This window comes from Hippopotamus amphibius, chromosome 12 (genome assembly GCF_030028045.1).
Source record: "Hippopotamus amphibius kiboko isolate mHipAmp2 chromosome 12, mHipAmp2.hap2, whole genome shotgun sequence".
NCBI classification, from domain to species: Eukaryota; Metazoa; Chordata; class Mammalia; order Artiodactyla; family Hippopotamidae; genus Hippopotamus; species Hippopotamus amphibius.
In genome coordinates, this window is record NC_080197.1 from 65669057 (window position 1) to 65684858 (window position 15802).

Below are 15802 nucleotides of genomic sequence, written 5' to 3' on the forward strand. Positions count from 1 at the left end.
GAAAGGCTAGAAAGACTTCATGGAAGAAACGATGCTTGGGTTAAGTTACAAAGAATCAGAAGAAACCTTCTAGGGATATTAAGTTTAAATAGGAAATTCTAGGCAGAAAAAGAACATATACAAAATATAGCAATGTGAAGAATTTTAGCCTATTCAAGCAATTACAAAAACAATTGGAATTTGGGAATAGATTCCTAAGAGGATGGCCAAGTACATTAATATTAGGCTGATGAGTGCATATGGAATACTACCCACCTACTATCTCTCATAAGTAATTTAAAGATAAGGAAATTATATCTATTGAGTTATAAACGACAGTGGGTGGGATGGTTAATTTGTTGTATGAGAGAATAAAAACAAAAAAATAAAATAAAAAAATACACATTGTGTTTTCAAGATGAACACTAATGTTTCTTCCAGCTATATGCTTCCATAATTGTGTTAAATCTAAATGAATTATTTTCTAAGTTCCTAAGCTAATAGAAATAAAGCTTTTGAGTACATCGTAGAAAAAAAATGCATGTTCAATAGAAAGTTTGAATTTTCTTTCATTTTTAAAGAACTTATTATCAATGTTTCTTTTTTTTTTTTTTGCATGGCATAAAAAAAAGAATTTTTTCCAGTGTTTGTATATTACCGTGTCCACAGATATTTGGATGCTGGAAAGGATTATTTGTTGTTGTTGTTCGCTTGCTTTGCTTTGTTTGTTTTGCATTGCTTTTCATTAGAATGTTCCAGGATTATGCAGCTGTAGTCAAGGTCTTTATTTATTTTGTTCTACTCAAGATAGCCTCTTACTTTAGCAGTTGTAATTTCACAATCCTCACTCTTTTTCCATCACTCTTTTAGTGAAGTATGAATGTCTATTGTCTGCCACTGCTGTTACTCCTCTGATGTGAAGGCCACCTGTCATTGAAAAGAGTTACCATGCTCCAGTGAGGCAGATACAATGTTTTTAAATATATTCTAAGATTTATTTAATAGGTTTGACCTTTCCAGAAATTGTCCTTATCCATCATTATAGTACATGATCAATCATTTTATACTTCATCATCTATAAAACAAGCATTAACAATAGGGGAAAGAGTTTACATTCCATTTTTCTCTAGAGATTTATATCAAAACAGTTTGGACAGCTCTGCTAATTAAGGATGGGACACTGAAAGATGTGTACCAATATGACGACCCGTACAAGGGTTAGGGTTTTTAACTGAACTTTCCCTGAATCTATGTATTACCCTAGATTTCAGGGACATAAAAAGTAGGTTCAATAATTTTTCATTTGTTTATTTCTGTGTGACTGTCTATTTGAATAAATATGCCTTGAATTTTGAATTCCTTATTTCTTTTCCTAATATCTTGGAAAGTTTAAAATTTGGGTAGTATTTATTATTTTTGAAATATGAAAAAAATAAACAGTTACTGGACAGGTTAATGAATCACCTTCATACTCTGACTGTATACTGACAAAATTTAAGTATTTCAAGGTTGGCTTTATTATTTTGACTATCACTGCAGTCTTACTCGAACACTGGACAGACTTTGAAGGTTTACTGGTGAGTCTGCATTTAAGATGAATAGTTTGAAGTAAGTAGCTTTTAACTTGGGGACTTTACCCAAATTAACCTTTTGTAAACTAATTAAAATATCTTCGGAAAAAAAAGGATTCTCATATCCTCAAAACTGCAGGGGCACTTCTAGAACAAGGTCTCGTCTTACCTTGCCAATATAATTTATAACAATGTATACTGGGGTAAAAGTAATTTTTTTCTATCAACCAGTGTACAGGCTCACTAAACACTAGTTGGATTAATAACATCAGAAGAAAGCTTAAGATATTTTATTAGTAGTCTCTTTTAGTCCAATTTAAAACTACTAAAAGAGCAGTAGATGCAGAAGCAGAAGTGACAGTTTTGTTTTTAAAATTAAAAAAATAAAGTAAGCAAAAATCAAATCCACATCTTTACTATTCTCTAATCATAAAATCAAATTTAATAATAAAACAATTAGACGAGGGACAGCTGTAAAGGTAGAGGCATTTTAGTAATAAAACAATTAGACGAGGGACAGCTGTAAAGATAGAGGCATTTTATATCTATTCTATCTGGGCTATTGAAGACAAAATATGCAAAGGTGTTATTTCTAATATTTATTATTTAAAAAACATGTATATTTAGCAATGTAGGTCATCAAAATTCAAATGTAAGGATAGAAGCAATTTTCCACTTAATGATAGGCATAGCCTAGATATGATCACAAGTTTATAGCTCAAAAGCAGAGCAGATCCCATTCTGCTGAGCCTTTGGTGATAAACTTTTAGAGTCTTTTTTTTAAACATACCATGTTTTACATAATAAAAGTGCACAAGATAATAACAATATTTATGATGCTTTTATCAATCTATTGAAACTAAATATTTGTTCTTTATCTTCATGTGTATAAATCAACAGGCTAAAGATTTTTAATATCCAGTAAAGAGAACAATGATCTTTCTGTATTGTGCCTATTTTGATTGATATCTGGATTATCTCTATAACATGCTGAAATATTTGGAGGAAAAGTAAAAGCAACCACAGTAACACCCAGAAGAAAACCTTACTCATCCAGATGTTTTCCCTACCTGATAATAAATGTTTGAAAACATCTGGATGACTAGATCTTTCATTTTTCATATGAATGTGAAATCAAATCTATAATTAGATGCATTAATCAGTCTATAATTAAGTTCTGGATACACTTATTAGATAGTGGAACATCCTAAGTGATCTTGAAAGTCATTATTTATTTTTACAGAAAGTCATTGTCTTTGGTCCAAAATGATTTATCTGGTAAATTTTGAAATGATTAATTAGAAATAATCAATTCTAAAATAATCAATTAGAAAAGAATCTATATCTTCATGTTTATTTTCATGCAAACTAAATGTGAGAATTCAGCTTTACGCAAAATACTGACACTAAACTCAGGGAAATAATAAAGAACAAAGACAAAGAATGTGATTGATGCTAACCTGATGAAACAGCTGTGAAATGCAAGATATCTCAGAGAGATACACCTGAATTTATATCAGTCATAAGCTTTCCTTCTATATTTTGGTTATTTGAAAACAAAATTCCTCACTTCAGTAGTTTTTCCATTAGCATCCCATTAAACCTGTATACCGTTAATTAAGAACATTAGTTCTTGATATGCTGCATGTTATAGTGTGAGAAGATTTTGTGTGTTTAAAATTTAGGCAGGTAATACTATTCTATTTTTAGACAAGTAAAGTAGAGCACAAAGAAGGTCAAATAACTAACTTGATACCTAGTAACTAGTAGGTCACTTTCCTAAATTTGAACCCAGTTTATGTGTGTGTGTGTGTGTTTGTCAGCCTTTGCTCTTTGCACTATATTAAATCATCATAAAAAATAGCTGAATATTAGACCATTTAAAAGAGAATGTTAATATTAGAAAAATTCAGACTTTAATTAAAATGATAATACTATTCAGAATTGAAAACATGTATTCAATGAACAAAGATAATATTTTTATTACTATTGGATGTGAATAAAAAAGACCAATAAGAAAAAAAAATAGGTGCCACCCCAACTGCCTCACGGAGTGTAGAGGGTTGTCCTTTTGTAAAACCAGTTGCTAAAGTGGAAACACTGAGTAGGTAGGCTGAAAACTGTACATTAATGATCTTTAGGCAAGTTTTATAACATGATGGAAAAGTAAAAGTAATCTTGGTTTCCTGAACTTAAAACTTCTTTGAATGTTATTTTTAATCAGTTTTAAAATCCCCAAAGATTTCAAGAAAGAGTCAAATTTATATGTTTTTGAAACTGTTAATCCTGATCTTAAATACAAAAATTTCACTTATTTTATGGATTCAGATTAGTGACCACTAGTCCCAATGATACTGTGATGGGGCCATCACTCATAACTGAATATGCCTGGCAAACAGAAAGATGCTTCAGCTAATGCAACTAGTTGGTAAAGGACTAAAATCTAGAGAAGCCCCCGGAAGGTAAGCATACTGAAGAATATTTGAGTAGCCTCACAGCTCCCCAGACTAGGGCAAACCAGAGGTCCCAGAGGGACAAAAGTCTGGCGGACAAGAACTTATGTAGCTAGGAAAGAGTAAACAAATTTTAGACTAAAAGTTAGGGGTCAAGGAGTCAGGTAGTAAAAGGTAAGCCATCAACAATCCAAACTGTCCGAGTCAATCAGAGACAAGAGCAAGATCTAGTAAAGATCAGTTTTGATAAATAGGAAATTTTAATTGTCTCAAAATAGATGATAGAATAATAAAAAGTATTGCTATCTCTTTTATGTCTACCTTAAAAACTGGATTTTCCTTTATAACTTTAATATTGGTTTGTAGATGGTATTTAAAGGTCAAATAGTCATATGCATCAGTGACTTCAGTAGGATGTGTTGAGGACTTTGGTTGTTTCTAACTGAGGCTACGGGAAGGATCATTTTGAAGCCTGATTACAAGGGCTGATGTTATCCTGAGTGGTTGAATCTTATCCTTTTGTTGCTGAGTAAGAACAGTCGTTGTCAACAAGAGTCCTCATTTCCCCACATGACTAACAGAACTTCTGTAATTTAAACTCACTTTTTATTTTTTAATGACTAACTTGATTTCTGTCATCAATATTTCTAGTTCATTTTAATCTTTTAAAAATTGTTAAAGAATCAGACAAGATTGATTACTTGAGATTCAGTGAGCATATCCAGCCCAGGTAGGTTCCTTCTAAGATGGCACAACAGCAATTTGGGATTGTGTTCAAAACAGCAAATAAAAGACAAACCCAACTCTTAAAGAACTGTTGACATATTCTGGAAACATCATTGGAACGTTCTCTCAAATGTGAAATAGAAGGAAGCTGATCATTTTGAACCTATAATACTCAAAGATAAACTTTCCATGTGAGAGCCCTGGTGGGGCAGTAAGAACAGTAGAAGCTTGAGCATTGGGGAGACCTTGGATCAAATACCAGCCCTATTAACTAGAATGAGTTATCTAATCTCTCTGATTCTCAGATACCTCATTTTGATAATTTCTCCTCTGCAGACTATTAGAAAGATCAAATTAGATCATTTATTTAAGACTTTTAGCACAAAGTAGCTATTTTGCCAAGTAATAGAAAATATAAGTGCATTTGTGGCTGAATTTGAAGAAATACTTTTCCTGAAATAGTATACAGACTCAAATCTCTAAAATTTGCATTTTCATTTCAGATATCCATACCAACTCAATTTATAATACATAAAGGCATTCCTTAAGATAGAAAGATTTTATTTCTGTATACATACAAAATTTAAAATAAACAACTTAGAGAAAATGTTCCAGTGCCAAATATAGTAATTTCTTTATTGTTCCAAAAATTCAAATATTTCATTAAAATACACTTTGAAAATGGCATATAAGCATTCATACTGTACTTAGACTTTTTATATCTTAAATCAGAATTTTCAAAACTGCTTTTGCACAAATAGCTCAGTTACACCCACAAATCACTGAATCTATTTAGCATCTTTTGAAGAGGTGTAATTTTTTGAAAAATGTGACATTTGTTTTTGTGCCAGTGCATTTGTCAACATTAGTGTAATTAGCTCAAGTTTCATCAACTAGCTGGTGCAATCTGTTCAGAAAGCAACTTTGAATTTTGAATAGTCTTATAGACTCCAGTTAGAGTTTAAGCCTATGGGATTTGAGTTTAGTTTTCATATGTGAAAAAAAGGAGAGAATACCTTTTGATGAAGTTAGCATGATTTTTAAAAATTCAGATTATATAGTATAGAAATGAGCATCAAGATTTTTATAGTATCAATAGAAATTTTAGGAAAATATTAAAAATATTATCTCTTTGAAATTCCCACTTACCCAGAAAAAAGTAATTATTTTGTTACATAGCAAATAACCACATGATGTGCTATCAATGCATTTATTTTAATTGTAAAAATAACTCAACTTGGCTTAGGTCAGGAAAAGGGAACAAAGATACTAATGATTATATTGCTTATTGATAGGAATTTGTCTCCACCATGAGGCAGCAGAAGAAAAGGCTTAGGAAAACTTTAAATAATACTTTTACCCAGATATATATTTTTTTGGGGGGTGGAGGAGAGATAAAAGTATGCTTTTACTTATTTACATTCTTGACACAGATGCTCTTATATTAGTAAGTGGAATTTTAGAAAGTGTGAGAGAAAGGCTTATTTTGTTTTTTTTTATGCTAGTAAAAATATGCTTAGAGAAAAAAACATATTTGAGGAATGAAGAATAGAAGGCAGAATCTCTGAAAATGAATAATTTATGCTATGATCATATTCAATCTAACAAATAGGTTGTCTCTTAGGTTCAATGGCTAAATCTAACTAGAACAACAGGAAGTAGAAGGTTGGAAATACTCATTTTTATTCTGAAGAACCCAGATGAAAGAATTGGAATTCTAAAAAACTCATACAAATATCCAACATATATTTACTGCCAGCTTCACTGTAAAGACACACACACACACACACACACACACACACACACACACACACACCCCCATACACCATAGTCCCTGTTTTCAAGGAGTTTATGCTCAAGTTGGGAAGAAAGATATATGGAGTGAAGAAAAACTTATTTTATTGCCAAGTGATATCTAAATAATATAGCACGAGATGCAGCAGCATCATGGAAGAGATGGTTCTTGAGGGATAGACCAATTATTTTAATTGGTTGAAATATATCTCTGCATAAGTATTAATATTCCAGATGAAAGGCGTTATAAAAAGTATAGAGATGGGAGATACAAGAGGTCAAATTCTGTAAATGGAATATACTTGTGGGAGTGAGTTAAAAGGTCTTAGTTGTATTCATTTATTGATCATTAAATAAATTTGAAAGCCTGCTAATTTTAGTCCCTATGCTTGTTTTAGGTAGTAGAGATGATTAGCTTAGACTTAGCCCTTGAAATACTTAAAATATTATGACATTGAGAGAATGTAAATATCTACAACCATACTTACAAGAAAAATTCATTTAAAGAAAGTCAAAAACACAAAAGCAACTGTAGTGAGGTTTTAAAGATGGTGAAAATGCTTCAACATAGGAGATCACGATGGTGGTGGCACTGAGACAGCCTTAAGGGTAGGTGGAACTTAGATATGGAGACATCAGGTGGTGACACGTTATTCCCCCAATCTGTCACTGCCCTCATGATGGGGTTCCAGTCACCTTTGTTAATTCCTTAGCCCTCCATACAAGTGTGGGGAAAGAGGGACAATGGTGAATATTGTGTTGAGTAAAAGCAGTGAGACTGGATATACCTGTCTTGTTCTAGATCTTAGAGGGAAAATAGTCTTTCACCATTTAATATGTTAACTGTAAGTTTGTATACAGGCATTTCATCAGGTTGAGAGAATGTCCTTCTATTCCTAATTTGCTGAGAGTTGTCAATAACTGAAGTTGTATTTTGTCAAATGCTTTCCTGCATTTATTGAGATAATTATGTTTCTTTCTTCTAACTGAATATAGTGCATAATATTGATTGATTTTTGAATATTGAATCAGCCTTGCATTTTCTGAGTGAATTCTATTTTTTCATGCTATAATATTCTTTTTATATATTGCTGAATGTAATTTGATAACATTCAGTTGAGGATTTTTGTTTCTATGTTTACGAGAGAAATTGACCTGTGTTTTTCTGTTTCTTTGTTTTTTTGTCTTTGTACTATCTTTGTATGGCTTAGGTATCAGTGATCACAGCCTTGTTAAATGAGTTATGAAGGATTTCCTGTCTTTATCTCTTTCTGGAAGAGATGCCAAAGAATTGGTGCTATTTAATCTTTAAATATATTTTATAATTTATCGGTAAAACAGAGTGTACATGGAGATTTCTTTTGAGAGTTTTACCTACAAAGTCAATTTCTTTAATAGTTATAAGGCTAGTCAGATAATGTGTTTTATCTTCAGTAAGTTTAGTAGTTTGCAATTTTTGTCTATTTTGTCTAATTTTCAAATTTATGAGCATAGAGTTATTTGTAGTATTCTCACTATCTTTTCAATAACATTTTTTGCATGGTCTTGTAGTAATATTCTTGTTATCTTTTTAATAAAATGAAGTCAGGATCTATAATGATATTCCTTTTATTCTTGATATTTATAATTTGTTACTTCTCTTTTTTTGTTAGTATTGCTAGAGTTTATCAGTTTCATTGCTCTTTTCAAATAATCCTATTTTGTTTTATGATTTTCTTTTTTTTTCTCTTGTTTTTGACTTTTATTGATTTCTGCTCTTATCTTTATTATTGGGTGGGCCAAAAAGTGCCTTTGGTTTTTAAGTAAAAATAAAAGACACATTTTTCATTTTCACCAAGAACTTTATTGAACAACGTATTCACCCTTTTGTTCCACTACCTTCTGCCATTTTTCCAGGCAAGTTCATAATTCTGTCTTCCCAAAGCTTTTTATCTTTTTGAGCAAAGAATTGTTCCAGGTACATTTTACATTCTTCCAGGGCATTGAAATTTTTTCCATTAAGAGAATTTTGTAAAGTCCAAAATAAATGGAAATCCAAAGGTGCAATGTCTGGTGAATACGGCAGATGAATCAGAACTTCCCAGCCAAGCTGTAACAATTTCTGCCTGGTGATCAAATAACCAAGCTGGTGCAGATGATTTTCAATGCTTAATTTGGATATTTTGAGTATGTCGGCTATCTTCCGTGTGGTATAGCGTTGATTGTTTTCAATTAATGTCTCGATTTGATTGCTATCAACTTCAGCTGGTCTACCCAACTGTGGAGCATTGTCCAGTGAGAAATCTCCAGCATGAAACTTCACAAACCACTTTTGACGCGTTCAATCAGTCACAGCACCTTCTCCATACACTGCACAAATTTTTTTTTTGCATTTCAGTTGCATTTTTATCTTTCCTGAAATAATAAAGCATAATATGCTGAAAATGTTTCTTTTTTCCTTCCCTCTTCAATATTAAAATGGCTACACAAAAATTCACCAGTTTTGTTGTCTTTTTTTAAATGCACTCCAATATGACAGCTGTCACATACAATCTAACAAAATTGTTTCAAATGAAGTTAAAAACAACTAAGTGCTACTAGAGCCATCTTATGGAAAAAAATGAATGAAAGTTTTGACCCACCCAATATTTTCTTTCTTCTCAATCGATTTTAAATTGCCCTTTGTTTTCTAGTTTTTAAAGGTTAGATTATTGTTTTGAAATTGTTTTTATAGTATAAACATTAGATTCTATAACTTTTCTCTAAATACAGCTATAGTAGCATCACACAAATTTTGACATTTTTTATCTCCATATTTATTCAGTCAAAAAGATTTTCTAATTTTCTCTAACAGTTCCTAAATTTTATCCATGGACTTTTTTAGGATTGTGTTATTGAATTTCCAAATAATAGGTGATTTTTTCTGTTATTTTTCTCTTACTGATTTTTAGTTTAATTCCAAGATGCTCAAGGAACATATTTTGTATGATTTTAAGTCTTTTAATTATGTTAAGGTTTATGACTGAAGCTATAGTGTATTAGGTTGAATTTTCCATGTGCACTTGAAAAGAATGTGTGCTCTAGTGTTGTTGAGTGTGTTCAATCAGTGTCAATCAGATCCAGTCAGATGATAAAGTTTCTCAGCTCTTCTATCAATAGGTACAAGGGCACCTTCTATCTTGATTATTTTCCCTATTAGTTCTATCTATTAATACCCAAATATAATAATATATTTGTCAATTTCTTCTTTCAGTTTTGTTGGTTTTTGCTTCCTATATTTTGAAACTCTCTTGTTAATTCAATATCTATTTAATGTTGTTATATCTTTTTAGTGAACTAACACTTTCTTCAATATGCAGTCTCCCTATTTCTGTCTCTATCTCTGGTAAACTTATTTGCTCTGAAGTCTACTTTGTTTGATAATGAGATGGCCATTCCAGCTTTCCTTTGATTTGTGTTTGCATAGTATATCTTTTACCATTATTTTACTTTTCATCTGTTCATATTATTATATTTGAAGTCAGTTTCTTCTGAGCTATATATATTTGGGTCATTTTATTTTTAATCCATTCTAAAAATTGCTGTCTTTTAATAGTTGTGTTTAAACCATGTATATTTAATATCCTTCATATGTTTGGAATTAGGTATACCACTATTTGTTTTGTTTGTTCCCTCTGTTTTTATTCCCCACTTTCCCTTTCCTGTTTTCTGCTTCTTTTGAGTTATTTGAACATTCTAATATTTCATTTTTAATGTATCACTGTGATTTTAAGAAAATCTTTTGATAATAGTTTTAATGGTTGCTTTAGGCATTATAAAATACAGAGTTCTCTTTTGAACTACTATTTAGAAATAATATTTTACCACTTTAATTGAATAGAGAAATTTTACTACCATATAGATTCCTTTGTTCTCCTATCAGTGCTATAGCTGTCTTATATGTTACATGTACATACATTGAAAAGCCAGTGTGACAATGTATTTTTTGTTTTCAATCATCACATAAAATTTGAATAACTCAACATGAGAAGAAAATCCTTACTTACCCAGACATTTACAATTTCTATCACTCTTTATTCCTGGTGTTTCATATTTCTCTCATATCATTTCCCTTCTTTCTGAAGAACTTCATTTAATAGTCTTTTTTTTTTCTTTTGGAGCAAGTCTGCTGTTTATGAATTCTCTTAGTTTCCTTTCCTCTGAAAATGTCTTGATTTCCTCTTCATTCCTGAAGGCTATGTTCACCAGATACAGAATTCAGAATTTATAGTTATTTTGTTTCAACACTTTAAAAGTATTACGCTAGCTTTACTGGGTTCCATTGTTCTGATAAATTTATAGCCATTTAAATTGTCATTCTCCTGTAGGTATTTTGTTCTTTTTCCCTTGTTGCCTTTAAGATTTTATTAGTTTATTAATTTATTTTGCTTTGTCTTTGTTATTTTAGCAAAGTTTGACTTCAAAATTTGACTTCAAAGTATATGGACATGGGTTTCCTCAGGTTTTATTCTATTTGGGATTTGCTTACCTTCTTGAATCTGTAAGTTTCTGTCTTTTGCCAAAGGAGGCAAATTTTATGTCAATTTCTTTCAATATTTTCTTCTGAACTGCAATCAGTATCCTCTTTTCCTGAGACCGCAATCACACTAATGTTAGTTCTTTTGGTGTTGAACCAAAGGTCTCTGAGACTCTGCTGACTTATTTTTTAATCTTTTTCCTATTGTTTGTGCTGAATAATTTCTATTGATCTATCTGGAAGTTTGCTAATTCTTTCCTCTGTCATTTCAATCCTGCTATTGACTCCATTCAGTGACTATTTTTATTTCACTTATTGTACATTTCATTTCTAAAATATCCATTTGGTTTTTGCTTACATCTCCATGTGCTGATACTTTCCATTTTTAATATTTGTTTCAATAAATGTTTGCAATTATTCTTTCAAAGAATTTTGTAACAGCTGCTTTTACATCTTTGTCAGATAATTCCAACATCTATGTCATCTTGTCATTGGCCTTCATTAACTGTCGTTTTTGTTATTGTTGTTGTGTGACTTGGTAGTTTCATAGACTTTTGTATAATGAGTAACTTTAGATTATATTGGACATTTTGAATATTATGAGAAGCTGAGCCTTATTTAGAGCCTATGGAGAATATTCATATTTTTGTTCCAGCATGCAGTTGATTTTTTAGATTTAGGCTAAAAACTCCACCCTACATTCTTTAAACTGATACTCTAAGGTCAGTTCAGTTTTCAAAGCTTGGTAGTGCTCTTCACATCTGCATATTTGTGAGTTCCTCAGTGGTCGGTCTGGGATCTGGGTGGAGATCCGGCCTTAGGTTAGTTCTCAAAGTCTTTGAGATGCAACTCTGGGTCAGATTCATAGGTACACAGTATGGTGGTGAGCTCAGGAGTTCGTATTTAACTTCCTGGAGTAGGTTTCCCAAGCTTCTCTCTCCCTGCTCTCTGCAAAGTACTTTTTCTTTCTAAAGGGCTCACATTTTGGTGTACTAGCAGATGCTGCTCACTCTGTGATTGCACTACACCCACAGCCAAGAAACAGAGAAAGAGAGCAAGAGTAAGAGTAGGAGAGATAGAGATAGAAATGGAGAGAGAGAGAGAGAGAGAGGGAGAATTACTTCTGCCCTTTACTCATGGGACACCAGTTTTACTGAATGGAGAGGAAAGTTTTTATCACTTAGAATTATTTCCTGTAGGCTCCTGTTGCCAGTGTGAAATTCCTTGGGAGTTAGAGCACAAAAGAATGGAGAGAGGTCTTCCTAGGTGGCGCAGTGGTAAAGAGTCTGCCTGCCAATGCGGGGGACACGGGTTTGAGCCCTGCCCTGGGAAGATTCCACATGCCGCGGAGCAACTAAGCCTGAGTGCCACAACTATTGAGCCTGTGCTCTAGGGCCCGTGAGCTACAACTACTGAAGCCCATGTGCCTAGAGCCCGTGCTCCACAACAAGAGAAGCCACTGCAATGAGGAGCCTGAACACCACAATGAAGAGTGGCCCCTCTTGCAGCAACTAGAGAGGGCCCGTGTGCAGCAACGAAGACCCAATGCAGCCAATAAATAAATTAAATTAAAAAAAAAAAAAAGAATGGAGAGAAAGGGTAAAAGAAAAATGGGACTTTTTCCTCACTCTGAGTAAGGAGTTCCGTTTTCTACCCCTTAAGATAGAAAACTCTCGTATCTCTTTCTTGTCTGCCTTGCATTACTTACTTTTGGGTTCTTAACTGAGATGACTTCAGGTTAGGACATATCAGAGGAAGAAAAAAAAAAGAAAACAAAAAAGATAAATTCAACACAGATTTGGTAGTACTTTGGTTCTGCTGTACTTCCCCAAACTACTTGTTGCTATTTTGTTTTCATAGTCCTCCAATATACATTCTGTACAGGTTTTATAATAGTTTTCAGTGAGAGACAAGGAAAGCACATGCTTACTCCACCTTAACCTGCAATTGGAACCACCTAATGAGAGTGTGAAAATTTTGGTATAAAAAAAGTTTCTGAGACTCAAATTCCAGACTTGATAGTAAATGTTTATACAACTGACAAAATCCTTTACAAGGATGTCTAATGTTGATTTGGCTATTAATTCATTCTCTGTTGTTCATATCTTGGCTGTGAGTAACTTTATATTTGTTTCATTTTGGCTTATTTTATAGTAGCTTTCTTTATTACCACCTCATTATTTCACCCAAGGTGAGACTTTCCAGGGAGCCACTGGAACAGGGCTTGGGTGAAAACTCTGTAAACATATAAGCTTTCAGCCACTTCATGTGCTAGTAAGAGCCTTTTTAGCTAAGCCTGTTTATAGACACCAACTAGTCTGGAATAATAACGTATTTATCTCCCATGTGTATATGGTGTATTAGCGATGAAATACTGGACATAACTGAGATCAGGACTTAATTGTGTATGGCATGGAGTTAGCATTTCATGGGAAATTCCAGCCTATCAATATGAGAGGAAGGACTGTGTAGTTGAGGGGCAGGAATCACATATATTGATAGGTGAATTGAGAGCAGCAAGAAGTTTGCCTTATTAAGAAATCGAATGGAAGATAAATTGGAGTCAAAAATCATGAAATATCTTGAATGTTGGTTTTGACTTTATTATAATTTTTTTTCATGTGTTTCTAATAGACATTAGTTACCTAAGGAAAACTATTAGCTAATATTTAACTTGCCTGTCATAGGTCAGGAACACTCGACATTTATGAATACACTGATTATCACAGCAAACTTAAAAATCAGATACAATTATCCCACTGAAAACTGATTCACAGGGATACGAAAGAGGTGCCTAGCAACTAAACACTCCAAAAGGAGCACATCTTCAATATGTTTGGAATAATACGTTATTTACATTCTTCGAAGTGAAAGTGTAGTTTAAGAAATCCATGAGAAAATAAAATATAAACAGCTTACAAACCAATTGAACTAAACACTCGGAAGGTGGTACATATATTTACATATTTACATGGAAAAGTCCCTTTATATTTGGGATAAACAAACATACACAGATGTTTGTTAGTCTTTAATTTGAGCAAATGAAAACTCTTGATTGAAATGAGGAAATTGCCAGTAATTCCAAGAGAAAATATATAGTCATCTGAATAAAATTTAAACGCAAATACAAATTTAAAATATAGGCCACTCTATATACCTACGTAGATTCCCAGAGAAAATAGGAAACCTAGCTAGCTGTTATGCAAGTAATCTGATTTGATATCGATACCCAGTGAGAAACTATTAAATAATGTCTACAAACACTAGCCAAATTACCTTATTGATAAAAATTTCTTGTATGTGCTGCCAAATGTGCACCTGTGCACTTACATCTGGAGATACACTTTTATAATTTTTAGATGAATAAAACGATTTAGACTATGTAGGCATGGAGGCCACTGTAATCTTCAATTTTAGAAGACTATAGGAAAAAGGGCATCTGATCAAATGTTCTTTGACATCTTTGATTTCCACTATTATAATATCATTTCATGTTTTTCTTTCCAGATGTCAATTCTTTCCAATTTGATGTGTAGATTCAAAGCAATCCTAATCAAAATCTCAGCAACTTTTCTTTTTCTTTATTTGGATATTGACAACTGATTCTAAAGTTTATATGGAAAGGCAAAAGACACAGAATAACCAACACAATACCGAAGGAAAAAAAAATCTCAGAGGACTGATGTTACCTGAATTGAACACTTATTATAAATCTACAGTAATTATAGTGTGATATTGGAAAGAGAACAGGTAGACTGATCAATGAAACAGAATAGAGAGCCCAGAAGTAGACCCATACAGATATAGTCAACTTATCTTTGGCAAAAAAAGCAAAGATAATTCAAAGGATTGTCTTCTCAACAAATGGTGTTGGAACAACTAGACACCAACATGCAAAGAAATGATGTTAGACATAGACTTTACACCTTTCACAAAAAAATGACTCAAAATTCACCATAGAAATGAATGTATAACACAAAGTATAAAATTTCTAGAAGAAACTATATGAGAAAATTTAGCTGACCTTGGACTTAGTGATGAGTTTTTAGGATGCACATTAAGTGAATGATGCATGAAAGAAAAAATTGATAAGTTGAAGTCATTAAAAGTAAAAACTTCTACTCTGGAGAGTCATAGTTAAGAGACTGGAAAGACAAATCATAAACCAGAAGACAGTATAAGCAAAATACATATGTGATCATGGTTTTTATTCAAAATATCCAAAAAACTCTTAAAAGTCAACAATAAGAAAGCACACAACCCAAAGATATGAACAGACAACTTGGCAAAGAGGATAAACAGATGTCCAATGAGCATATGAAAAGATGTGGGACAATTTCCTTAGAGAATTGCAAATTAAAACCAGGAGATACCTTGACACATCTTCTAGACTGTCTAAAATCTAAAATACTGAAGACACCAAATACTGACAAAAATCTGGAGTGAGAACTATTATTCCTTGACGGCAGGAATGCAAAAATGGCACAGCCTCTTTGAAAGAGAGTTTGACAGTTGCTTAGAAAGTTAAATAGCAGCTTATCCTATGATGGAGCAATCACACTCTTTGCTGTTTACCCAAATGATTGACAATGTATGTTGATAACCTGCATACAAATGTATGTAACAGCCTTATGCATCATTGCCCCAAACTGGAAGCAATACAGATGCCCTTCAATTGTGGTATATCCATACAGTGGAATATTATTCAGAAATAAAAAGAAATGAACACAGACCACTAAAAGAGATGGAGATCTCAAATACACATTGCTAAGTCCAAGAAGGCA